This window comes from Arachis hypogaea, chromosome 10, assembly GCF_003086295.3.
Source record: "Arachis hypogaea cultivar Tifrunner chromosome 10, arahy.Tifrunner.gnm2.J5K5, whole genome shotgun sequence".
Classification (NCBI taxonomy): domain Eukaryota; kingdom Viridiplantae; phylum Streptophyta; class Magnoliopsida; order Fabales; family Fabaceae; genus Arachis; species Arachis hypogaea.
In genome coordinates, this window is record NC_092045.1 from 112,631,507 (window position 1) to 112,658,109 (window position 26,603).

General features: G+C 35.5%; 1 protein-coding gene and 1 non-coding gene across 2 annotated transcripts in view; one reads left to right on the forward strand and one right to left on the reverse strand.

Annotated features, from left to right (window-relative positions):
• LOC112716677 (calcium-transporting ATPase 8, plasma membrane-type-like) overlaps window positions 1–26,603 on the reverse strand; it is a 72,869-nt gene that overhangs the window by 19,884 nt on the left and 26,382 nt on the right. The window lies entirely within an intron of this gene.
• On the forward strand, window positions 24,749–24,852 carry LOC112719370 (small nucleolar RNA R71). The gene has a single exon (XR_003161674.1). It is a non-coding gene; the product is annotated as a small nucleolar RNA R71 (small nucleolar RNA).

Here is a 26,603-nt window from a genome sequence, read left to right on the forward strand (position 1 = left end):
CTAAAATGTTCGTTTTTTAAATCTTTGAGGACTGATCTGGGTAATTATTCTGCCGGAAAATGAATTGGGAACTGATTTGTTTGCCAGAGTAAAACTTTGGGATTAATCTGGGTATTAATTTTCCTTGGGGAATAAAATGTCCAATTCTAAAATTCTCGGGACTGATTTGGGTAATTACTCTAAAATTTATGTCTCAATAACCAAACAATGGATGTGTGTCACGGTATCTATGTTTTGGGTAGACACATCCACTAACCAAATGGATGCTAAGTGAATAATGAAAACATTGGTGTAATCTACTAGAATGGTGAGCTAGGAGAATTTATGTAATTATGAGAAGTAGAACTAGTTTGTTAACAACTTATTAATTATACTACACATTTATGGGAGAATGGTGAGCTAGGAGAATTTATGTAATTATGAGAAGTACAACTAGTTTATTAACAACTTATTAATTATACTACACATTTATGGGATTCTCTAGAATTTTCATGAACTTATTTGATAAAAGTAAATATCTAGGTATTATGATGGAGAAGTATAGAAATAAAATAAATAATTCAAGTACTATAAATATCTAGGATAATATCTAAAAAAATCTAAGATAATATCTAATACCTATAATGATTTATAATTTATGATCTAGCAACTTGTGAGGCCTATAAATAGGTCATCATACAATTTATTATAATCAACTAACAAACACATCAAGTCTCATTAGTCTTTGTATTCTCTCATTATTCTATCAATAGTATAATTATCAAATTTCTCTAACTATTCATCTAAACTATTCCTTCATCAAAATTATCCTTGCTATTCTTGCCACAACATTCAAGTCCATAATACCCTATACTAACTTCAAACTATTTCATAAAACTAACAATGGTATCAGAGCCACATTTAGCTATTTACTAGGCATAGAATCTTTCTTCCTATCTATCAACTACACATATCCATCACAATGTAACCCACTCAAATAAATTTCTCCATAACCATGACTATCTCGTATAAATACTCCCGTGCCCTTATTATCAGAAGATAATTATGAGGATTGGCATTCTCAAATAAAAACCTACAAGCACAAGATTTGTGGGAGTTTTTCACAGAGGGTCACCATGCCAGAGAATCAAGCAGCACTTTTCACTGCAGAAAAGAAGAAATTAAAGGAAGATCAAAAAAGAAATTATATTACTGTATGCTTCCTCCAACAAGTTGTGACGAAGACAATCTTTTCAAGGATACAAAGAAAATCGCCAGCTAAGAAAGTATGAAAAAATTTGGAGTAAAATTTCAAAAGCGACATAAAGTGCTGCAATTATAAAAGGTTCGGACATATGGAGAAAGACTACAGGATGAAGATCAATCATCGCACTAACTTTTTTGAAGTAAAGGAAGGAGAAGAATGTCTCTTCTATGCATCCTCACAAGAAGAATGCAAGAAGAAAGATGTATGATATCTCGAGAGTGACTCTAGTAATCACATGACAGGTGATCAAAGCCTATTTAATGATATTAACAAAACTGTTCGATCAGGCATTAGATATGGAGATGGAACAATCGTGTAGGCAAATGACAAAAGTACAATCAGTGTTAACACCAAGATAAGAACTAAGAATATCCATGACGTTCTGTTAGTTTCTAAACTTGCTCAAAATCTACTTAATATTGGACAAATGATGGAGAAAGGATATTGTTGAGTTTAAAGACCTAATAACAATTGATAGATGATGACTGAATATTATTATTGTGTTAAAAGTCCAATTGTGTGTGATTAGTTTGTTAATTGTTCAGGAAATTAAAGTAATCAAAACTGATCCAATAAATAAGTTAACACAGCCAAAGAAGTGACAAGTTAGTGTGCAGAAATTATATATAGATCAAAAGAAGGTATAAGGCCAAACCCAATAAGGTAGAACAACAAGCAAAGACCCAACTGGTGATCCAAACCCATTCATTCTTATGGATGCTAACTAAAGAAATAAAACTTCATTTTCATCTGAACCAAATCGAAGCCAACGAACCATTCTTTCTCTTCTCTTCGTCTCTCTTCTCTCTCACCCATGTGAAGCATTCCAAAAGTATAGCAAGAAAAGGAAACTATGCTTAGGATTCAAATCAAGGATGAAAAAGTAGGTTACCAAAATCAAGAAAGAAGAAGAAAGTCAAAGAAGCTAGGGCTTCAAGCAAAGATTATATCCAAAGGCTACATCAGGGAAATCTTTTCTTCTTTGTGCTTCATTGAAGATTATTAAAGAAACCTCTTCTCTGCATGCACTGAACTGGAAAGATCAAGAAGTTAAAGATTATGGAGCTTTGCTACATATCAACGGTCAAGAAAAAAACTTGGAGCCAAAGCACAAATGAATGGCTCAAATCCTTGAAAAAATTTGAAAAAGGATGAAAGAGAAGATGGTAGGTATGGATGCATGTATGGTTCAATCACTATTGCTACTCTATCTCTCTTCTGCGCCGCTGCTGCTGCTAATATTGGGAGAGAAGAAATCAAAGTTGTTGAAGCTAAGTTTCAAACTTTGGAAGCTTTACTCCTCTATTAAAGGGGTAAACGGCCAGAGGTTGATTCAAGGAGTGAGAGTACAAAGTTTGAGTTTTCATAACTTACAAAGTATATATTCTTCTCCTTCATGGTTCTTTATTGAATATTCAGCTTTCTCAGTTTATCTTTCTTTGTTTCAATGAAAAAAAGGCATTAATGTGAGGAATTAAGAAAAAGTCACTGAGAGAAAAGACAAAGAGAGTTAGACTTGGAGAAAATTCAAATATTTATTTTAGAAATTCTTTATACATTTTTTGTTTTGTTTTCATGGTCCTGAGAGAATTTTCTTACTAAGTTGGGTGAGCACTTAGCGGTTGAAAATCTAGGGAGTGTACCTAGTCAAATCTAGCTTGGATAGAAGCTGGATTTGTCCCAGATAGAATTGGATTAAATACTAGAAAAATTGGTATTTGTAATTATTAAAAGATAGTGAAAATTCCTCTATTATTGTGAGGGAGACTAGATGTAGGTCATATTGCATATAGTGGCTAAATCAGGATATATGGCTGTGTCACTCTTCTTTCTTTATTCTGATTCTGGTTTTATTCTCTATGAGACAAAATAAAATTGTCTCCTGCTTATACTATCCAGCAAGACGTCACAGAAACTCTGCTCCCATACACTTTTGTTTGGGCTCCTCAATCGACAAGAGGCAAAATAAAAGTGTCTCCTGAGTTCTCAACAAAAGAAGACTTAACAGATTCCTTAAGTTCCATCTAGTTTGAAGTAAAAGCAAACAAAATAAAAAGAGGCATAGATTTAACCCTCCTTCTCTAGGCCACTGATAACTGAAGGGCAATCCAACAACAGACCTCCATTCTTTAATGTCAAAAATTACAACTAATGGAAAGGAAGAATAAATGAATATCTTTATGCAGTCTGTAGATTACAACATTTGGAAGATCATCTTGAATGGACCACAAATTCCAACGAAAACTAATGTTGAAGGAGTTGTCACTCCTAAATAAGAAGCAAAATGGAATGACAAAGACAAGAAGAAGGTGGAGTTAAATGCCAAAGCTATCAACATGCTAAACTACGCCATCAGCTTGTGAAATACCGGAAGGTATCTACATGCAAAACAGCAAAGAAAATCTAGGATTGACAAGGATTGATAAGCTGAAGAAGAAAAAGAGACAAGGACTGACAAGTTGAATAAAGAATATTAAATGTTTGCTATGAAGAAAGGAGAAACCATAGATGATATGTTCAAAAAATTATCTGTCATCATAAATAGCTTGGATGCTATGAGAATAATTCATTCTGAACAGATGCTTGTGAGAAAAATTTTGAGAAGCCTAACCAAAGAGTGAGAAACCAAGGCTACTATCATCTCCGAAAGTAGTAACCTGAACAAAATAACTTATGATGAGCTGAGAGAAAAGTTACTTGCTTATGAAACTACACACATGAAAAATGACACAAAAAAGAAAGGAGTGGCACTGAAATCTTCTGTTGAGTCATTTGAAGATGATTCTAGCAACAGTTTATCAGATGACGAAATTGTATTTTTTACTAGAAAGCTAAGGAGACTAATGAGACAAAAAAGGAGCAGAGGAGGTAGCTTGAAGGAATCAAAGAGAGACATTAGCAAAGTCATCTTCCATCATTGTAAGGAGGCTAGAAATTTCAAGTACGATTGTTCCAAGTTTAAGAGAGAAAACAAGACAAGGAAGGATAAGAAAAAAGGTAATTACACCACCATGGGAAGATTTGAAAAATGACTCTGGAGAAGATGAAAAATCTGACCACAACTCTCAAGCTTGTCTAATGGCTGATCACAATCAAGATGGTGAGGTAACCATTTTGAACCCACTAATGATGAACTCCAACAAATAATTGATGATCTAACTGAAAAAATTAGAAAATTTCTGAATCAATGCTATGAACTTGAATTTGAAAATGATATTTTGAAAGCTGAAAATTCTTACCTTAAAAAATTTGAAAGAAGCCGAAAACTCTGTTAATCTCATTGAAGAAAACAAACGGCTTAAAACTAAAATTAAAAGTCTTAAAGAAAAATAATGTCACTGTCTTTTTGGATAGCATTGAAGAAAATGAAAGGTTGCACAAAGTGATTAAGGGTTTAAATCAAGATATAGCTAAATTTGCTCAAAGTTCCGAAAGCTTAGACAAATTATTAGCTAGTCAAAGACCTCTTTTTGAAAAAGTTGGCTTGGGGTATTGATGAGCGGATAATTTATACGCTTTTTGGCATTGTTTTTACATAGTTTCTAGTATGAATTAGTTAGTTTTTAGTATATTTTTATTAGTTTTTAAATAAAAATCACAATTCTGGATTTTACTTTGAGTTTGTGTGTTTTTCTGTGATTTCAGGTATTTTCTGGCTGAAATTGAGGGACTTGAGCAAAAATCTGATTCAGAGGCTGAAGAAGGACTGCAGATGCTGTTGGATTCTGACCTCCCTGCACTGGAAATGGATTTTCTGGAGATACAGAAACCCAAATGGCACACTCTCAATTACGTTGGAAAGTAGACATCCAGGGCTTTCTAGCAATATATAATAATTCATACTTTGCTCGAGTTTGGATGACGCAAAATGGCGTTCAACGCCAGCTTTCTGCCCTATTCTAGCGTTAAACGCCAGAAACAAGTTGCAAATCAGAGTTAAACGCCAGAAACAAGTTACAACCTGGCGTTTAACTCCAAAAGAAGTCTCTACACATGAAAACTCAATGCTCAGCCCAAGCACACACCATGTGGACCCGGAAGTAGATTTCTGCATCATTTACTTATTTCTGTAACCCTAGCTACTAGTTTAGTATAAAAACTACTGTTAGTGATTTATTTTAGATCTTTGATATATCTTTTGATCATCTCTGGACATTTAGAATGGCCAGCCTGGACCATTATCACTTATGTATTTTCAACGGTGGAGTTTCTATACCCTATAGATTAAGGTGTGAAGCTCTGCTGTTTCTCATGAATTAATGCAAAGTACTATTGTTTTTCTATTCAACTCAAGCCTATTTCTTCTCTAAGATATTCATTCGCACACAAGAACATGATGAATGTGATGATTATGTGACGCTCATCACCATTCTCACTTATGAACGCGTGCCTGATAAACACTTCCGTTCAACATGAAAACAAGCTTGAATGCATATCTCTTAGCCTCCTGATTCACGATCAGAGTCTTCGTGGTATAGGCTAGAATTATTGGCGGCCATTCTTGAGATCCGGAAAGTCTAAACCTTGTCTGTGGTATTTCGAGTAGGATCTGGGAAGGGATGGCTGTGACGAACTTCAAACTCGCGAGTGCTGGGCGTAGTGACAGACGCAAAAGGATTACTAGATCCTATTCCAGCATGATCGAGAACTGACAGATGATTAGCTGTGCGGTGACAGCGCAATTGGACCATTTTCACTGAGGGGACGGGATGTAGCCATTGACAACGGTGATGCCCAACATACAACTTGCCATGGAAATGAGTATGAATGGTTGGATGAAGACAGTAGGAAAGCAGAGGTTCAGAAGGAACAAAAGCATCTCCATACGCTTATCTGAAATTCTCACCAATGGATTGCATAAGTATCTCTATCCTATTTTATATTTTATATTTTAATTATCAAATATCCCATAACCATTTGAATCCACCTGACTGAGATTTACAAGGATGACCATAGCTTGCTTCAAGCCGACAATCTCCGTGGGATCGACCCTTACTCACGTAAGGTTTATTACTTGGACGACCCAGTGCACTTGCTGGTTAGTTGTGCGAAGTTGTGAAGAAGAACTAAGATTATGAACGTGCGTATTAAGTTTTTTTAGCTCCGTTACCAAGGAATGAACAATCACAATTTCGTGCACCAAGTTTTTGGCGCCGTTGCCGGGGATTGTTCGAGTTTGGACAACTGACGGTTCATCTTGTTGCTCAGATTAGGTAATTTTATTTTAATTTTAATCTTTTTGTTTTTATTATTTTTATTCTCAAAAAAATTTTCAAAAAAAAAAAAATTATTCTATGGTTTCAGAATTTTTAAGAATGAATTCTAGAGTTTCATGATGATCTGTTGAAGTCTGGCTGGCTGTGAAGCCATGTATAACCTTTTGGACCGAGGTTTCAACTCATCATCACAAGAGCTTTTTGATTCTCATCAATTCAGCTGTTGTATGCCTGGTTTGTATCTTAAAGTTTGGCTGGCCATTGGCCATGTCTAGTGTTTTGGACTGGAACTTTCACTGAAAGTTTGGCTGGCTAGTAAGCCATGTCTAATTCCTGGACCGGAGCTTTAGACTGACATTGCATGATTTTTGGAATTCTCATTAAAAATTTTGAAATCCTTATTTTTCTTTTCTAAATAATTTTCGAAAAATACCAAAAAATTTTATAAAATCATAAAACCAAGAATAATTTTTTATGTTTCTTGTTTGAGTCTAGTGTCAATTTTTAAGTTTGGTGTCAATTGCATGTCTTTATTCTTCTTGCAATTTTCGAAACTCATGCATGGTGTTCTTCATAATCTTCTTTGTTTGATCTTTGCATTTTCATGTTTTGTGTCTTTTCTTGTTTTTCATATACATTTTCAATTTGTTAGTGTCTAAACATTGAAAATTTTTAAGTTTGGTATCTTGCATGTGTGTCTTTTCTTAAAAATTTTCAAAAATAAGTTCTTGGTGTTCATCTTGACATTCGAAGTGTTCTTGGTGTTCATCTTGACAATCAAAGTGTTCTTGCATGCATCATGTGTTTTGATCTTAAATTTTCATGTTTTGAGTCTTTTTATTGTTTTTCTCTTTCTTCATTAAAAATTCAAAAATAAAAAAATATCTTTCCCTTTTTATCGCATAAATTTTCAAAAATTTGAGTTGAATTTTTCAAAACTTTTTAAAATTTAGTTGTTTCTTATGAGTCAAGTCAAATTTTCAATTTAAAAATCTTATCTTTTTCAATTCCTTTTCAAAAATCAAATCTTTTTCATTTTTCTTTTATAATTCTCGAAAATTTTAAAATGATTTTCAAATTTTTTTTCTTAATTTCATTTCATAATTTCAAAATCTTTGCTAACAATTAATGTGATTGATTCAAAATTTTAAAGTTTGTTACTTGCCTATTAAGAAAGGTTCAATCTTTAAATTTTAGAATCATATCTTTTAGTTTCTTGTTAGTCAAGTAATCAACTTTAATTTTCAAAATCAAATCTTTTTAATTTCCTTTTCAAATCTTTTTCAATTTGATTTTCAATCATATCTTTCAATCATATCTTTTTCAAAACTTAATTTCAAAATCTTTTCTAACTTCTTATCTTTTCAAAATTGATTTTCAAATCTTTTTCAATTAATCTTATCTTTTTGTTTGATTCTTATCTTTTTCAAAACTACCTAACTAATTTTCTCTCTCTAATTTTCGAAAATCACTAATTTTTTTTTCAAAATTTCATTTCATTAACTAATTGTTTTAAATTTCAATTTAATTTTATTCCCCTTCTTAAATTTCGAATTACAACTAATATTTAAAATAAAAACAAAAATATTTTTAATTTATTTTAATTAAATTCGAATTCTTCTCTCTCTCATCTCCTTCTATTTATTTATTCATCTACTAACACTTCTCTTCCACCCAAAATTCGAACCCCATCTTCCTCTCTGTGTTCGAGTTTTTTTCTTCCCTTTCTTTTATTTCTCCTCTTCTCCTACTTACATAAGGAATCTCTATACTGTGACATAGAGGATTCCATATTTTCTTTGTTCTCTTCTTTTTCATATGAGCAGGAACAAGGATAAGAATATTCTTGTTGAAGCTGATCCGGAACCTGAAAGGACTCTGAAGAGGAAGCTAAGGGAAGCTAAAGCACAACTCTCTGGAGAAAACTTGACAGAAATTTTTGAAAAAGAAGGAGACATGGCCGAGAATAATAACAATGGTGGAGATGCAAGGAAGATGCTTGGTGACTTTATTGCATCATCTTCTAACTTCTACGAAAGAAGCATCTCACTTCCTACAATTAGAGCAAACAATTTTGAGCCTAAGCCTCAATTAGTTTCTCTAATGCAGCAGAATTGCAAGTTTCATAGACTTCCAATGGAAGATCCTCATCAGTTTTTAGCTAAATTCTTGCAAATCTGTGACACTATCAAGACCAATGGAGTTGATCCCGAGGTCTACAGGCTCATGCTTTTCCCTTTAGCTGTAAGAGACAGAGCTAGAACATGGTTGGATTCACAACCTAAGGATAGCCTGGACTCTTAGGATAAGCTGGTCAGTGCTTTCCTGGCCAAATTCTTTCCTCCTCAAAAGATGAGCAAGCTTAGAGTGGAAATCCAAACCTTCAGATAGAAGGAAGGAGAATCCCTCTATGAAGCTTGAGAAAGATATAAGCAACTGATCAAAAGGTGTCCTACTGACATGCTTCCAGAATGGAGCATCATATGTATATTCTATGATGGTCTGTCTGAGTTGTCAAAAATGTCATTGGACCATTCTACAGGAGGATCTCTTCACGTGAAAACCCCTGCAGAAGCTCAGGAACTCATTGAAATGGTTGCAAATAACTAGTTCATGTACACCTCAGAGAGGAATCCTGTGAACAATGGGACGCCTCAGAAGAAGGGAGTTCTTGAAATTGATACTCTGAATGCCATACTGGTTCAGAATAAAATATTAACTCAGCAAGTCAATATAATTTCTCAGAGTCTGAATGGATTGTAAGCTGCATCCAACAGTACTAAAGAAGCATCTTCTGAAGAAGAAGCTTATGATCCTGAGAACCCTGCAATGGTAGAGGTGACTTACATGGGAGAACCCTATGGAAACACCTATAATCCTTCATGGATAAATCATCCAAATTTCTCATGGAAGGACCAACAGAAGCCTCAACAAGGCTTCAACGATAATGGTGGAAGAAATAGGTTTAGCAATAGCAAGCCTTTTCCATCATCTTCTCAGCAACAGACAGAGAATTCTGAACAGAGCCATTCTGGCCTGGCAACCATAGTCTCTGATCTATCTAAGACCACAAAAAGTTTCATGAATGAAACAAGGTCCTCCATTAGAAATTTGGAGGCACAGGTGGGTCAGCTAAGTAAGAATATTACTGAAACTCCTCCCAGTACTCTCCCAAGCAATACAGAAGAAAATCCTAAGAGAGAGTGCAAGGCCATAACTATGACCAACATGGCCGAACCTAGAGAGAGTGAGGAGGACGTGAGTCCCAGTGAGAAAAGCCTCATGGGACGTCCTCTGGATAGAAAGGAGTTTTCCTTTGAGGAACCAAAGGAATCTGAGGCTCATACAGAGACCCTAGAGATTCCATTGAACCTCCTTCTGCCATTCATGAGCTCGGAAGAATATTCTTCCTCTGAAGAGGATGAAGACACCATTGCAGAGCAAGTTTCTAAGTATCTAGGAGCAATCATGAAGTTGAATGCCAGTTTATTTGGTAATAAAACTTGGGAGGATGAACCCCCTTGTTCACCAATGAACTAAGTGCATTGATGAGGCAGACATTGCCTCAGAAGAAACCGGATTCCGAAAAGTTCTTCTTACCTTGTACCATAGGCACCAGGACCTTTGAGAAGGCTCTGTGTGACCTTGGGTCAGGGATAAACCTCATGCTACTCTCTGTAATGGAGAAACTGGGAATCTTTGAGGTACAACCTGCAAGAATCTCATTAGAGATGGCAGACAAATCCATGAAAAAGGCTTATGGATAGGTAGAGGACGTGTTAGTAAAGGTTGAAGGTCTTTACATCCCTGTTGATTTCATAATCCTAGACACTGGGAAGGATGAGGATGAATCCATCATCCTTGGCAGACCCTTCCTAGCCACAACAAAGGCTATAATTGATGTTGACAGAGAAGAGTTGATCCTTCAGTTGAATGAAGACTACCTTGTATTTAAGACTCAAGGTTTTCCTTCTATAACCAAGGAGAGGAAGCATGTGAAGCTTCTCTCAGAACAGAGCCAAACAAAACCCGCACATTCAAACTCTAAGTTTGATATTGGGAGGCCACAACCAAACTCTAAGTTTGGTGTTGAGAGGCCCCAACATTGCTCTGATTATCTGTGAGGCTCCATGAGAGCTCACTGTCAAGCTATTGACATTAAAGAAGCGCTTGTTGGGAGGCAACCCAATGTTATTTAATTATATCTATTTATTTTCCATTGCTATTTTATATTTTCTTTAGGTTGATGATCATGTGAAATCACAAAAACAATTGAAAAATCAAAAACAGAATGAAAAATAGCATTAAAAATAGCTCACCCTAGAGGAAGAGCTTACTGGCGTTTAAACGCCAGTAAGAAGCATCAAACTGGCGTTTAACGCCAGAAAGAAGCATCAAGCTGGCATTAAACGCCAGAAACAAGCACCAGACTGGCGTTTAACGCCAGAACAGAGCATGGAATTGGCGTTTAACGCCAAGAATAGGAGAAAAGCTGGCGTTAAACGCTAGAAACAAGCAGCAAGCTGGCGTTTAACGCCAGACATGCATTCTAAGGGCGTTTTGCACGCCTAATTGGAGTAGGGATGCTATGTCCTTGACCCCTCTAGATCTGTGGATCCCACAGGATCCCCACCTACCCCACCTCTTCTTCTCTCCTCTTCACACCTTCTCATAACACTCTTTCCCAAATACCCTTCACCAATCACCTTATTACCTCTTCCCCATAAACCCCACCTACCTCCAATTTCAAATTCTTTTCCCTCCCAAACCCAACCCTAATGGCCGAAAACTAACCTCCCCCCACCCCTATATAAACCCCTCAACACTACTCCATTTTCACACATTACAACTACTACTTCTCCCCCTTGGCCGAATACACTCTCTAACTCCATCTCCTCCATTTTCTTCTTCTTCTACTACTTTTTTTCTTCTTTTGCTCGAGGACGAGCAAACCTTTTAAGTTTGGTGTGGTAAAAGCATTGCTTTTTATTTTCCATAACCATCAATGGCACCTAAGGCCAGAGAAACCTCAAGAAAGAGGAAAGGGAAGGCAATTGCTTCCACCTCTGAGTCATGGGAGATGGAGAGATTCATCTCAAAGGTCCATCAAGACCACTTCTATGAAGTTGTGGCCAAGAAAAAGGTGATCCATGAGGTCCTTTTTAAGCTCAAAAAGAGCGAGTATCCGGAGATCCGACAAGAGATTAGAAGAAGAGGATGGGAAGTTCTCTCTAATCCTATTCAACAAGTCGGAATCTTAATGGTTCAAGAGTTATATGCAAACGCATGGATCACTAGGAACCATGATCAAAGTATAAACCCAAACCCAAAGAATTGGCTTACAATGGTTTGGGGGAAATACTTAGATTTCAGTCCGGAAAATGTAAGGTTGGCGTTCAACTTGCCAAAGATGCAAGAAAATGCACGCCCCTACACTAGAAGGGTCAACTTTGATCAAAGGTTAGACCATGCCCTCATGGACATATGTGTGGAAGGAGCTCAATGGAAAGTTGACTCAAGAGGCAAGCCGGTTCAATTGAGAAGACCGGACCTTAAGCCTGTGGCTAGAGGATGGTTGGAGTTCATCCAACGCTCTATCATTCCTACTAGCAACCGATCCGAAGTAACTGTGGATCGGGCCATCATGATCCATAGTATCATGATTGGAGAGGAAGTGGAAGTTCATGAGATTATACCTCAAGAACTCTACAAGCTGGCTGACAAGTCCTCCACTTTGGCAAGGTTAGCCTTTCCTCACCTCATTTGCCACCTCTGCAATTCGGCTGGGATTGACATAGAGGGAGATATTCTCATTGATGAGGACAAGCCCATTACTAAGAAAAGGATGGAGCAAACAAGAGATCATGGACCTCAACAAGAGCATGAGGAAATTTCTCATCATGAAATCTCTGAGATGCCTCAAGGGATGCACTTTCCTCCACAAAACTATTGGGAGCAAATTAACACCTCCCTAGGAGAATTAAGTTCCAACATGGGACAACTAAGGATGGAGCACCAAGAGCACTCCATCATTCTCCATGAGATTAGAGAAGATCAAAGAGCTATGAGGGAGGAACAACAAAGACAAGGAAGAGACATAGAGGAGCTCAAGAACACCATTGGTTCTTCAAGAGGAAGAAGACGCCACCCTCACTAAGGTGGACCCGTTCCTTAATCTCTTTGTCTATCTATTTTTTCTCTGTTTTTCGTCTACTATGCTTTATGTTTATTTATGTTTGTGTCTTATTACATGATCACTAGTGTCTAAGTGTCTATGTCTTAAAGCTATGAATGTCCTATGAATCCATCACCTTTCTTAAATGAAAAATGTCTTTAATCACAAAAGAACAAGAAGTACATGATTTCGAATTCATCCTTGAAACTAGTTTAATTATTTTGATGTGGTGACAATACTTTTTGTTTTCTGAATGAATGCTTGAACAATGCATATGTCTTTTGAATTTGTTGTTTATGAATGTTAAAATTGTTGGTTCTTGAAAGAACGATGAAAAAGGAGAAATGTTATCTGATGATCTGAAAAATAAAAAAACTGATTCTTGAAGCAAGAAAAAGCAGTGAATAGAGAAAAGCTTGCGAAAAAAAAGAAAAAAATTGCAAAAATAAAAGAAAAAGAAAGCAAGCAGAAAAAGCCAAAAGCTCTTTAAACCAAAAGGCAAGAGCAAAAAAAGCCAATAGCGCTTAAAACCAAAAGGAAATGGTAAAAAGGGATCCAAGGCTTTGAGCATCAGTGGATAGGAGGGCCCAAAGGAATAGAATCCTGGCCTAAGCGGCTAAACCAAGCTATCCCTAACCATGTGCTTGTGGTGTGAAGGTGTCAAGTGAAAACTTGAGACTGAGCGGTTAAAGTCGAGGTCCAAAGCAAAAAAAAAAGAGTGTGCTTAAGAACCCTGGACACCTTTAATTGGGGACTTTAGCAAAGCTGAGTCACAATCTGAAAAGGTTCACCCAGTTATGTGTCTGTGGCATTTATGTATCCAGTGGTAATACTGGAAAACAAAGTGCTTAGGGCCACGGCCAAGACTCATAAAGTAGATGTGTTCAAGAATCTACATACTGAACTAGGAGAATCAATAACACTATCTGAATTCTAAGTTCTTATAGATGCCAATCATTCTGAACTTCAAAGGATAAAGTGAGATGCCAAAACTGTTCAGAGGCAAAAAGCTACTAGTCCCGCTCATCTGATTGGAGCTAAGTTTCATTGATATTTTAGAATTTATAGTATATTCTCTTCTTTTTATCCTATTTGATTTTCAGTTGCTTGGGGAGAAACAACAATTTAAGTTTGGTGTTGTGATGAGCGGATAATTCATACACTTTTTGGCATTGTTTTTACATAGTTTCTAGTATGAATTAGTTAGTTTTTAGTATATTTTTATTAGTTTTTAAATAAAAATCACAATTCTGGACTTTACTATGAGTTTGTATATTTTTCTGTGATTTCAGGTATTTTCTGGCTGAGTAAGGGTCGATCCCACGGAGATTGTGGGCTTGAAGCAAGCTATGGTCATCTTGTAAATCTCAATCAGGCGGATTCAAATGGTTATGAGGTTTTGATAATAAAAAACATAAATAAAATATAAAATAAAATAAAGTTACTTATGTAATTCATTAGTGAGAATTTCAGATAAGCGTCTGGAGATGCTTTGTTGCTTCTGAACTTCTGCTTTCCTACTGCCTTCTTCCAACCATGCGTTACCTCCTTCCATGGCAAGCTGTAAGATCCTCTCGGATGAAAACAAATCCATATGCGCTGTCACTGCACGACTAATCATCTGTCGGTCCCCGCTAGCGTCGGAATAGGACCATTGTTCTTTTGCACACTGTCACTACGCCTAACATTCGCAGATTTGAACCTCGTCACAGTCATCCCTTCCCAGATCCCACTCGGAATACCACAGACAAGGTTTAGACTTTTCGGATCCCAGGAATGCTGCCAATGATTCTAGCCTATACCACGAAGGTTCTAATCTCAGATTCAGATGCTCTGTTCTCAGGAGAGACAATATGAATCACAGATTAGAGGCCCAAGAGAATATACTCCGGCTGTCGTCCAATGACTACGTTGAACATCATGTAGACCGCTTTGTGGTTGTCAGGCACGCGATCTTGGCTAAGCGAGTAACGAAGATTGGGTAATTGTCACGGGTCACCCCTTCATTCTGACTTAACTGAATTAAGAACAAGAGTATATCTTGGAGAAGAAGTAGGTGTGAATTGAAGGAAAAACAATAGTACTTGCATTAATTCATGAAGAACAGTAGAGCTCCATACCTTAATCTATGGGGTGTAGAAACTCCACCGTAGAAAATACATAAGTGAAAAGAGGTCTAGGCATGGCCGTGAGGCCAGCCTCCAAACATGTACAATATCAAAATAGGAACTTTTGTTCGAAAATTCCAAAAGAAAAAACTCTCGATAATCAATAAATCTCTAAAAGTAGTTTTTATACTAAACTAATAACTAGGGTTTACAGAAAATGAGTAACTAAGTGCAGATAATGCAGAAATCCACTTTCGGGGCCCACTTGGTGTGTGCTTGGGCTGAGCATTGAAGCTTTTTCGTGCTTAGGCTGTTCCTGGAGTTAAACGCAAGCTTTGGTTCCAGTTTGGGTGTTTAACTCCAATTCTGGTGCCAGTTTGGGCGTTTTACGCCAAGAAGTTTTAGGCTAACTTTGGACGCCAGTTTGAGCCATCAAAACTCGAGTAAAGTATGAACTATTATATATTTCTAGAAATCCCATGATGTCTACTTTCTAATGCAATTGAGAGCGCACCAATTGGGTTTTCGTAGCTCGAGAAAATACACTTTGAGTTCAGGGAGGTCAGAATCCAACAACATCTGCAGTCCTTTTTCAGTCTCTAAATCAGATTTTTGCTCAAGTCCCTCAATTTCAGCCAGAAAATACCTGAAATCACAGAAAAACACACAAACTCATAGTAAAGTCCAGAAATGTGATTTTTGAATAAAAACTAATATAAATATAATAAAAATTAACTAAATCATACTAAAAACTATGTAAAAATAATGCCAAAAAGGGTATAAATTATCCGCTCATCACAACACCAAACTTAAATTGTTGCTTGTCCCCAAGCAAATAAAATCAAAATAGGATAAAAAAAGGAGAATATGCAATGAATCTCAAAAATATCAATGAAGATTAGTCTCAATTAGATGAGCGGGACTTGTAGCTTTCTGCTTCTGAACAGTTTTGGCATCTCACTTTATCCTTTGAAGTTCAGAATGATTGGCATCTATAGGAACTCAGAATTTAGATAGTGTTATTGATTCTCCTAGTTCAGTATGTTGATTCTTGAACACAGCTACTTTATGAGTCTTGGCCGTGTCCCTAAGCATTTTGTTTTCCAGTATTACCACCGGATACATAAATGCCATAGACACATAACTGGGTGAACCTTTTTAGATTGTGACTCAGCTTTGCTAGAGTCCCCAGTTAGAGGTGCCCAGGGTTCTTAAGCACACTCTTTTTGCTTTGGATCACGACTTTAACCGCTCATTCTCAAGCTTTTCACTTGACACCTTCACGCCACAAGCACATGGTTAGGGACAGCTTGGTTTAGCCGCTTAGGCCAGGATTTTATTCCTTTGGGCCCTCCTATCCACTGATGCTCAAAGCCTTGGATCCTTTTTATCCTTGCCTTTTGGTTTAAAGGGTTACTGGCTTTTTGCTCTTGCCTTTTGGTTTAAAGAGCTATTATTTTTTTTGCTTGTTTTTTCTTTTATTTTTTTCGCCATTTTTTTTCCGCAAGCTTTGTTTTTCACCGCTTTTTCTTGCTTCAAGAATCAATTTTATGATTTTTCAGGTTATCAATAATATTTCTCCTTTTTCATTATTCTTTCAAGAGCCAATAATTTTAACATTCATGAACAACAATATAAAAAATATGCACTGTTCAAGCATTCATTCAGAAAACAAAAAGTATTGCCACCACATCAAAATAACTAAGCTAACTTCAAGATAAAATTTCAAACCATGCACTTCTTGTTCTTTTTCAATTAAAAACATTTTTCATTTAAGAAAGGTGATAGATTTATAGGACATTCATAGCTTAAAGACATAGACACTAGACACTATGATCATGTAATAAAGACACAAACATAAATAAAACATAAAGCATAGGAAATGAAAAACAAAAAATTAAAAACAAGGGAATTAAAGAACGGGTCTACCTTAGTGATGGCGGCTAGTTGTTCCTCTTGAAGATCTTATGGAGTGCTTTAGCTCTTCAATGTCTCTTCCTTGCCTTTGTTGCTCCTCCCTCATGGCTTTTTGGTCTTCTCTAATTTCATGGAGGAAGATAGAGTGCTCTTGATGCTCCATCCTTAGTTGTCCGATGTTGGAACTCAATTCTCCTAAGGAGGTGTTGATTTGCTCCCGATAGTTTTGTGGAGGAAAGTGCATCCCTTGAGGTATCTCAGGGATTTCATGATGAGAAATTTTCTCATGCTCTTGTTGAGGTCCATGAGTGGGCTCTTTTGTTTGCTCCATCCTTTTCTTAGTGATGGGTTTGTCCTCTTCAATGAGGGTGTCTTCCTCTATAACAATTCCAGCTGAATTGCAGAGGTGACAGATGAGATGAGGGAAGGCTAACCTTGCCAAAGTAGAGGACTTGTCCGCCACATTGTAGAGTTCTAGGGATATTATCTCATGAACTTCTACTTCCTCTCCATTCATGATACTATGGATCATGATGGCCCGGTCTATTGTAACTTCAGACCGGTTGCTAGTAGGAATGATAAAGCGTTGGATGAACTCCAACCATCCCCTAGCCACGGGCTTGAGGTCAAGCCTTCTTAGTTGAACCGGCTTGCCTCTTGAGTCTCTCTTCCATTGAGCGCCTTCCACACAAATGTCCCTAAGGACTTGGTCCAACCTTTGATCAAAGTTGACCCTTCTAGTGAAAGGGTGAGGGTCTCCTTGCATCATTGGCAAGTTAAATGCTAACCTCACATTTTCCGGACTAAAATCCAAGTATTTCCCCCGAACCATAGTGAGCTAATTCTTTGGGTTCGGGTTCACACCTTGGTCATGGTTCTTAGTGATTCATGCATTAGCATAGAACTCTTGAACCATTAAGATCCCGACTTGTTGAATGGGGTTGGTGAGAATTTTCCAACCTCTTCTTCGAACTTCATGTCGGATCTCCGGATATTCACTCTTTTTGAGCTTGAAGGGGACCTCGGGAATCACATTTTTCTTGGCCACAACTTCATAGAAGTGTCTTGATGCACTTTTGAGATGAATCTCTCCATCTCCCATGACTCAGAGGTGGAAGCAACTTTCTTCCCTTTCCTCTTTCTAGAGGTTTCTCCGGCCTTTGGTGCCATTAGTGGTTATGGAAAACAAAAAAAAAAGCAGAGCTTTTTCCACACCAAACTTAAAAGGTTTGCTCGTCCTCGAGCAAAAGAAGAAAGAAATGAGTAGAAGAAGAAGAAATGGAGGAGATGGAGAGGGTGAGTGGTTCGGCCAAGGGGGTAGTAGTGTGTATGTTGTGTGAAAATGAAGGTGGTAAGGAGGGGTATTTATAGGGAAAGGGAGAGAGGGTAGCCGTGTATGAGGGGTTGGGTTTGGGAGGGAAATGGTTTGAATTTGAATGGTGAGGTAGGTGGGGATCCTGTGGGGTCCACAAATCCTGAGGTGTCAAGGAAATTGAGTCCCTGCACCATTCTAGCGTTTAAACGCCCATTGTGTGCCAAATCTGGCGTTTAACGCCAGCTCTGCTACCTTTCCTGGCGTTAAACCACTACAAGAAAAAGCAATATTTGTAAAAAAAAAATTGTTACAAAAAATCGAAATTTTGAAACAAAAGATTTTGTAACAAAAAGAGGGGCCGTTGCAGTATGTCCCGTTACAACAAGTTTTTGTAACAAAAAATGGAACTGTTACAATTCAAAATGATATTTTGTAACAAATTTTTCTGATACAAAAAACCAAAAGTCATTACAAAAGTAGTAACAAATTTTGATCTTCAAGGTATTTTTGGTGACAATCTATTTTTTCCTATCATAAAATTTTGTTACAAAATGTAACTTGATTTTGTAACGGTTTTTTTTCTTTAGTTACAAAAGCAAAATAATTATTTTATAACCATTTTTTTAATACAAATTGCATGCATAATTTACTAAATTATTTTTTAAATTAACTAATCTATTAACTATTTTAATAAGCAAGTCTACATTTATATAATATGCAAAAACATAAATAATTCAAACATGCCTCATTTAGCTAAAATTGTTTTAAAACAAAATAACCTTAGTGAATACATTGATTAGTTCTATAAGTTATATGTCTTGCATAAGTTCAACAAAAGTTAAAAGTTCTAACATAGATTAATGTCTCTATAAATCAAAATATTCTTGAGCCCTCAAGGTAGCATGTGGTCACCATTTCAGCACTCTTGTAAATAAAAAAAAAAACGAAACAAAAAATTAGAAACAAGACATAACACTAATTATAATTTTTTCTATTAAGTTTTATCCAAAATGTTTAGAAAAATTTTGGTAGAACCTCCCCTAAAACTTGGATATTTTCACCGTCTACGGTTCCAATAAAAACAACCAATTCACAACTTATTTCTCAGCCAATACACAACCAAATTTATCAAACCAAATAATAGGACATTTGTCATTTCTCAACCATGACACAAGTCAAATGTCATAAATAGATCCTTATACTTTTATAAAAATTCAGACATGATCTCTTCTGAAAATAAGACTTAACCACCCTTACGGGTCCCAACCAAATAATTTACCAAACTCTTTTCAACCTATCCAGTATCAAATCAATTCAGAATCAAACAAATTCTAACATTGAATCAGCCATATAACGCTAAGATTGATCTTTAATTTTATGAACTCATAACTGTTACTAAGACATTCTTAACACTCTATCTTCTTTTCTGTTTTTAATATAGCAAATAAACTCAGAATTGCGCAAACTTTATGTCCATACGTTCATCTTGAAATAATCTTTCTAACAAACTAAAGATTATAATTTTCTGATTTCTCTAGTCTTAGAAATAGAAGAAAAACCGTGACTGCTCTGCAGTGCATAAAACCAGAAAATAGCAACATGTTATATTCAAAATTCAGTATAAAATCCAAGTTAAATCTAATAACCTTAAAAATTAATATGGTTCAACTTCACTTAACCAGGTTTCTTTCTCAATTGGTTCTGGGTTAATACCATTTTTAATGAAGAAGTTACATAACCTAGAAGTTAAGTAAAAATGAGTCAGAATCTCTTTTAGAAGCAAACAAGCTTAGTACCTTTCAATTTGAATAACTTTTATTACAAAACTCCAATTAAGCTAAATTTTGGTTTGAAAACTCCTAGCTCATCCAGAAACAAGTGTGTCTTGGTTGCAATCCAATTTTCGTTCAATTCTAAGAGTTACAAGTATTGGAAGTTGATGCATAGCTTGCTGAAATCTGTTTCTTTCCAACTTTGACCACCAATATTCAAAAATTCACAACTCCCAATCCTTAACTCCTAAAATTCTGAAATTTTAGAGAAACAAACCAAGTTAATCAAATTTTATAACAAAATTGGTTTTACTCCAAAACTCAGCTCGTAGAAATTGCAGCAAGACAAACAAGTTGCTGCCCTGTTTGACCTTTTCTGCTGCAGGACAGATTTAACAACCTAACTTTAAAAATTTTCCATAAATTGTATATTTAACAAAAAGGTCTCAAATTTTCCAGTTTAGTTTCTTATATTTCCAAGGTTAACCCAGACTTGGTCTCATGCAATTCCGATCATTACATAATTAGTTATAGCTTTTCAAAGTTTCTAACTCCATTTGAAAGTAATGCAGAAAATCAGATTTTACTATTCAACTTTGAAAAATCATAACTAACTCTCTAGTTAATACGAAATCTTCAAAATTGAATATTAATAACTATACTTGTTGTAGTTCACTTATCTTTTAGTCTCATACTATTCCAATCTCTATTAAGTTGCTGGTGCACTTTCAAAGTTGCCGCTTTATATTAAAACTCTGATTTTCAACATAAAGTTTAGCATTTCAAGTTTAACTTTCAATATTTCTCAAAATCAATTTCAAAACAATCACCAACCAATTCTACCACTATCCCAACATATTTAATAACCAGCCCAACAATAATCAACCAATACAATCCATCAAGATTCAGCATTCAATCACTCATCAACAATTCGTAATTCACACGCAATCAATCAATTTCACAAAAACCACAAGCTCAATCACATTTCCAGCCACAATTCAATATCCACATAACCAATCAATTACTCATAAAAATTAAACCTATTTGCAATCATTCAATAAACTTTATGGGTATTCTAAAATTAAAGTCATTTAAGTTAAACCCCCTACCTCGATGTCGCCTTAATAATGAACTCGACAACAGCAGTAGGATTTCCGATGACTCTTCACTCTCCTAGCAGTAGCAGTGGTAATGACATTAGAACTAGAATGGCAACCCTGACAGCCCTCTCCGACAGCAACAATAATAATTCGAAATTTCGGTAACTGACAAAGAATAGAATGGAGACAAGGTAGCAGAAATAAGATGACCATAAAGTAAAAGTGGAAGTAGAACAAGTTAAAGGAGTGAAGGACCTAAACCGAAATAGAGTCTGCAACAACACCTCCATCACTGGCCCCAACGGCAGTAACGTATAGCTCCAGTAGCAACCACCATGGCATCGTGGCTTCAGCAGTGGTTTCCGATGGCAACAGCGGCGTGCAGATCGACGGGAACCTCCGTCTCCAGCAACGGAAGCAGCGATACGAGCCCCTATTTTCCCCGTCACGTCTCTCTTCACTGCGAACTCCTATCTCTCTCTTCGGGCTCGTCGGCGTTGGCAGAGGTGGCGGCAACAAACCCTAGCAGTAGCAGCGACGGATCGGTCGCGATGGAGGTAGCAGCGCAGACAACATCTCCTTTTCTCTCTCGAACGCGGGCTCTCTTTCTCTCGTGCGATAACGACGGTGACGGTGGCAAGGATACCCACCAGCACCATCTCCCTCTTCTCCTCTTCCCTCTGCGTCCCGTTCTCCCTCAATCTCTCATCCTCTGTTTCTCTAGTTCTCTCAAAAACTCCCTTTCCTTCCTTCTCCGTTTTTCCCCTTTCTTTTTGAAAGTATGTGTGTGTGCGTTGTGTTTTAATTTAGGGATTTAGGGTATAAATTTAGGAATTTAGTGAAATTAGGATTTTATTTGGTAATTTTAGAATTAGGATAAAACATATACGAGTAATATAATAATTTTATAAAAATAATCAATTATAAAATTTGCACAAGAATAACTAATTATAAAATTTTTTAAATTAAATTGTATAATATTTTTATTGTTGAATTTTAATTTTAAATAACCAATTATAAAATTTGCACAAAAATATTAATTAATTAAACTCTAAATATTAATAAAACTAATTTAATTACTCTTAATAGATTAGTTTATAAAATAAGAAGTTTAAGTTAATAATAAGTCATAACTTTTTTATGATAAAAGTTACTTAAATTAAGCTATACAATTCTCTTTTATTTTTTAATTACTAAAATTATGCAAAATATTCAATTATAATAAAATTACTTAAGAATCTTAATTGATTTATAATAAAATTATCTCCGAATCTATTTAATTATTTCTAATAAAATAATTTCTAAAATTATAAAGTTTAAACTTAATAAGTTAAAATCACAATTTATTTATATTTAGATTTTCAAAAATGCAGGATGTTATAAAATAAAATTATTTTGAAAAAAATATATACATAATTTTTTTTACTCTTAAAGTGTTTAACATTTTGAAAAAAAATTGTTATAAAATATATTTATATTTTGTGACAAATAATTAACTTGTTACAAACAATATTAAATTTTGTGACAAATTAATTTTTTGTTACAAAACAATTGGAGTTTTTGAAAAAAAAAGCAAAATTTGTTACAAAATATTTTGAATTTTTGCAACTTATTTTTTTTATACAAAATATTACAATATTTTGTAACAAAATACCATCTCGTTACAAAAACTAACATAATTTGTTACAAAATAAAACAGGTTGTTACAAAATATTATCATGTTTTGCAAAAATTTGTAATGTTGTTACAAAATATTATTCTTTTGTAACAATCACATATTATTATTACAAAATACTATTTTTTGTAACAATTTTAAATTTGATACAATTTTTTTGTTAGAAATGTTCCATTTTTTTGTAGTGAACGCCACTCTGCTGCCCATTTCTGGCGTTAAACGCCAGCCAGATGCCCATATATGGCGTTAACCAGATGCCAGACAGCTCATTCTGGCGTTAAACGCCCAGAGTGCTGCCCATTCTGGCGTTTAACACCCAGAATGCTGCCAGGCTGGGCGTTAAACGCCCATTCTGCTATCCTTACTGGCGTTTAAACACCAGTAAGTCTGTCCTCCAGGGTGTGCTATTTTTGATACTATTTTTTATTCTGTTTTTGATTTTTCAGTTGTTTTTGTGACTTCACATGATCATCTATCTAAAGAAAACATAAAATAGCAATGAAAAATAAATAAAAATAATTAAATAACATTGGGTTGCCTCCCAATAAGCGCTTTTTTAATGTCAATAGCTTGACAGTGAGCTCTTAGAGAGCCTCACAGAGATTCAAAGCTTAGTGATGGCCTCCCAACACCAAACTTAGAAGTTGAGTGTAGGGGCTTTGTTTGAGTCTGTATTGAGAGAAGCTTTTCATGCTTCCTCTCCATGGTTACAGAAGAAGATCCTTAAGCCTTAAACACAAGGTAGTCCTCATTCAATTGAAGGACTAGCTCTCCTCTGTCCACATTAATCACAGCTTTTACTGTGGCTAGGAAGGGTCTTCCAAGGATGATGGAATCATCTTCATCTCTTCCAGTGTCTAGGATTATGAAATTAGAAGGGATGTAATAGCCTTCAACCTTCACTAAGACATCCTCTACAAGTCCATAAGCCTGTTTCCTTGAATTGTCTGCCATCTATAGTGAGATTTTAGCAGCTTGTACCTCAAAAATCCCTAGTTTCTCCATTACAGAGAGGGGCGTAAGGTTTATTCCTGACCCCAGGTCACACAGAGCCTTCTCAAAGGTCATGGTGCCTATGGTACAAGGTATTAAGAACTTTCCAGGATCTTGTTTCTTCTGAGGTAATTTCAGTTGAACCAGATCATTCAGTTCCTTGATGAGCAATGGAGGTTCATCCTCCCAAGTCTCATTACCAAATAACTTGGCATTCAGCTTCATGATTGCTCCTAGATATTGGGCAACTTGCTCTTCAATAATATCTTCATCCTCTTCAGAGGAAGAATACTCATCAGAGCTCATGAATGGCAACAGTAAGTTTAGTGGAATCTCTATGGTCTCTATATGAGCCTCAGATTCCTCTGGTTCCTTATTAGGGAACTCCTTAGTGGCCAGTGGACGTCCATTGAGGTCTTCCTCAATGGAAATCACTGCCTTTCCCTCCTCTACAGGTTTGGCCATGTTGGACGTGTAGATGGCCTTGCACTATCTTTTTGGATTCTCTTCTGTATTGCTTGGGAGAGTACTAGGAGGGAGTTTAGTAATTTTCTTACTCAGCTGAACCACTTGTGCCTCTAAATTTCTAATGGAGGACCTTGCTTCAGTCATGAAACTGAGAGTGGTCTTAGATAGATCAGAGACTACAGTTGCTAAGTCAGAGTGGTTCTGCTTAGAATTCTCTGTCTGTTGCTGAGAAGATGATGGAAAAGGTTTGTTATTGCCAAACCTGTTTCTTCCACCATTATTATTATTGAAGCCTTGATTAGGCTTCTGTTGATCCTTCCATGAGAGGTTAGGATGATTCCTCTGTGAAGGATTGTAAGTGTTTCCATAGGAATCTCTCATGTAATTCACTTCTTCCATTATTCTCAGGATCATAAGCTTCTTCTTCAGAGGAAGCTTCTTTAGTATTGCAGGAAGCAGCTTGCATTCCAGTCAAACTCTGAGAAATCATATTGACTTGCTGAGTCAATATTTTATTCTGAGCCAATATGGCATTCAGAGTATCAATCTCAAGAACTCCTTTCTTCTGAGTTATCCCATTATTCACAGGATTCCTTTCAGAAGTGTACATGAACTGGTTATTTGCAACCATTTCAATGAGTCATGGGCTTCTTCAGGCGTCTTCTTTAGATGAAGAGATCCACCAGCAGAGTTGTCCAATGACATCTTGGACAATTCAGACAGACCATTATAGAATATGCATATGATGCTCCATTCTGAAAGCATGCCAGAAGGACACCTTCTGATCAATTGCTTGTATCTTTCCCAAGCTTCATAGAGGGATTCACCTTCCTTTTGTCTGAAGGTTTGGACTTCCACTCTAAGCTTGCTCAATTTTTGAGGTGGAAAGAATTTGGTCAAGAAGGCATTGACCAACTTTTTCCAAGAGTTCAGGCTATCTTTAGGTTGTGAGTCCAACCATGTCCTGGCTCTGTCTCTTACAGCAAAGGGGAAAAGCATAAGTCTGTAGACCTCAGGATTAACCCCATTGGTCTTAACAGTGTCACAGATTTGCAAGAATTCAGCTAAAAACTGATGAGGATCTTCCAATAGAAGTCTATGAAACTTGCAATTCTGCTGGATCAGAGAAACTAATTGAGGCTTAAGCTCAAAGTTGTTTGCTCCAATTGCAAGAATTGAGATGCTTCTTCCACAGAAGTCAAAAGAGGGTGCAATAAAGTCACCAAGCATCTTCCTTGCATCTCCACCATTGTTGTTGGGTTCGGCCATCTCTTCTTCTTTTTCGAAAAATTCTGTCAGGTCCTCTCCAAAGTGTTGTGCTTTAGCTTCTCTTAGCTTCCTCTTTAGAGTCCTTTCAGGTTCCGGATCAGCTTCAACAAGAATGTTCTTATCCTTGCTCCTGCTCATATGAAAAAGAAGAGAACAGAGAAGAAGAGGAATCCTCTATGTCACAGTATAGATATTCCTTTATGTGAGTAGAAGAAGAGAAGAGTAGAAGAATGAGAAGAGAGAAATTCGAACACAGAGAGAGGAAGAGGGTTCGAATTATAAGGAGAAGAGAAGTGTTAGCAATCAATTAAATAAATAGAAAGAGATGAGAGAGAGAAGAATTCGAATTTAATTAAAAATAAAAGAAATTATTTTTTTATTTTAATTATTAGTTAGAATTCAAAAATTATAAAAAAGAATAAAATTAAAATTAAAATTTAAAATAATTAGTTAATTAAAAAGAATTTTGAAAAATAGGTTAATTATTTTCGAAAATTGGAGAGAGAGAAAATTAGTTAGATGATTTTGAAAAATATAAGAATTAGTAAGATAAACAAGTAGTCAAGTAGTTAATTGAAAAATATTTGAAAATCAATTTTGAAAAGATAAGAAGTTAGAAAAGATTTTGAAATTAAGTTTTGAAAAAGATATGATTGAAATTTATTTTGAAAAAGATTTGAAAAGGAAATTTAAAAAGAATTGATTTTGAAAATTAAAGTTGATTACTTGACTAACAAGAAACTAAAAGATATGATTTTAAAATTTAAAGATTGAGTAACAACTTGAGATTTTTGAATCAAAATATTAAATGTTAGCAATGAATTCGAAAATATGAAATGAAAATAAGAAAAAGATTTTGAAAATCATTTTGAAATTTTCGAAATACATGGTAGAAAAATGAAAAAGATTTGATTTTTCAAAAAAGTTTTGAAAAGATAGAATTTTTAAATTGAAAATTTGACTTGACCAATAAGAAACAACTAAATTTTAAAATTTTTTGACTAAGTCAACTCAAAATTTTTGAAATTTATGAGAAGAATAAGGGAAAGATATTATTTTTTTATTTTTGAATTTTAATGAGGAAAGAGAAAAACATAAAAATGACACAAAACATAAAAATTATGAATCAAAACAAGAAAAATATGCAAGAACACTTCGAATGTCAAGATGAACACCAAGAACACTTTGAAGATCATGATGAACATCAAGAACATGTTTTTGAAAATTTTTAAGAAAAGAAAAACATGCAAGACACCAAACTTAGAAATTTTCAAACTTTAGACACTAATAATTCAAGAATGTATATGAAAAACAAGAAAATACACAAAACAAGAAAATGCAAAGATCAA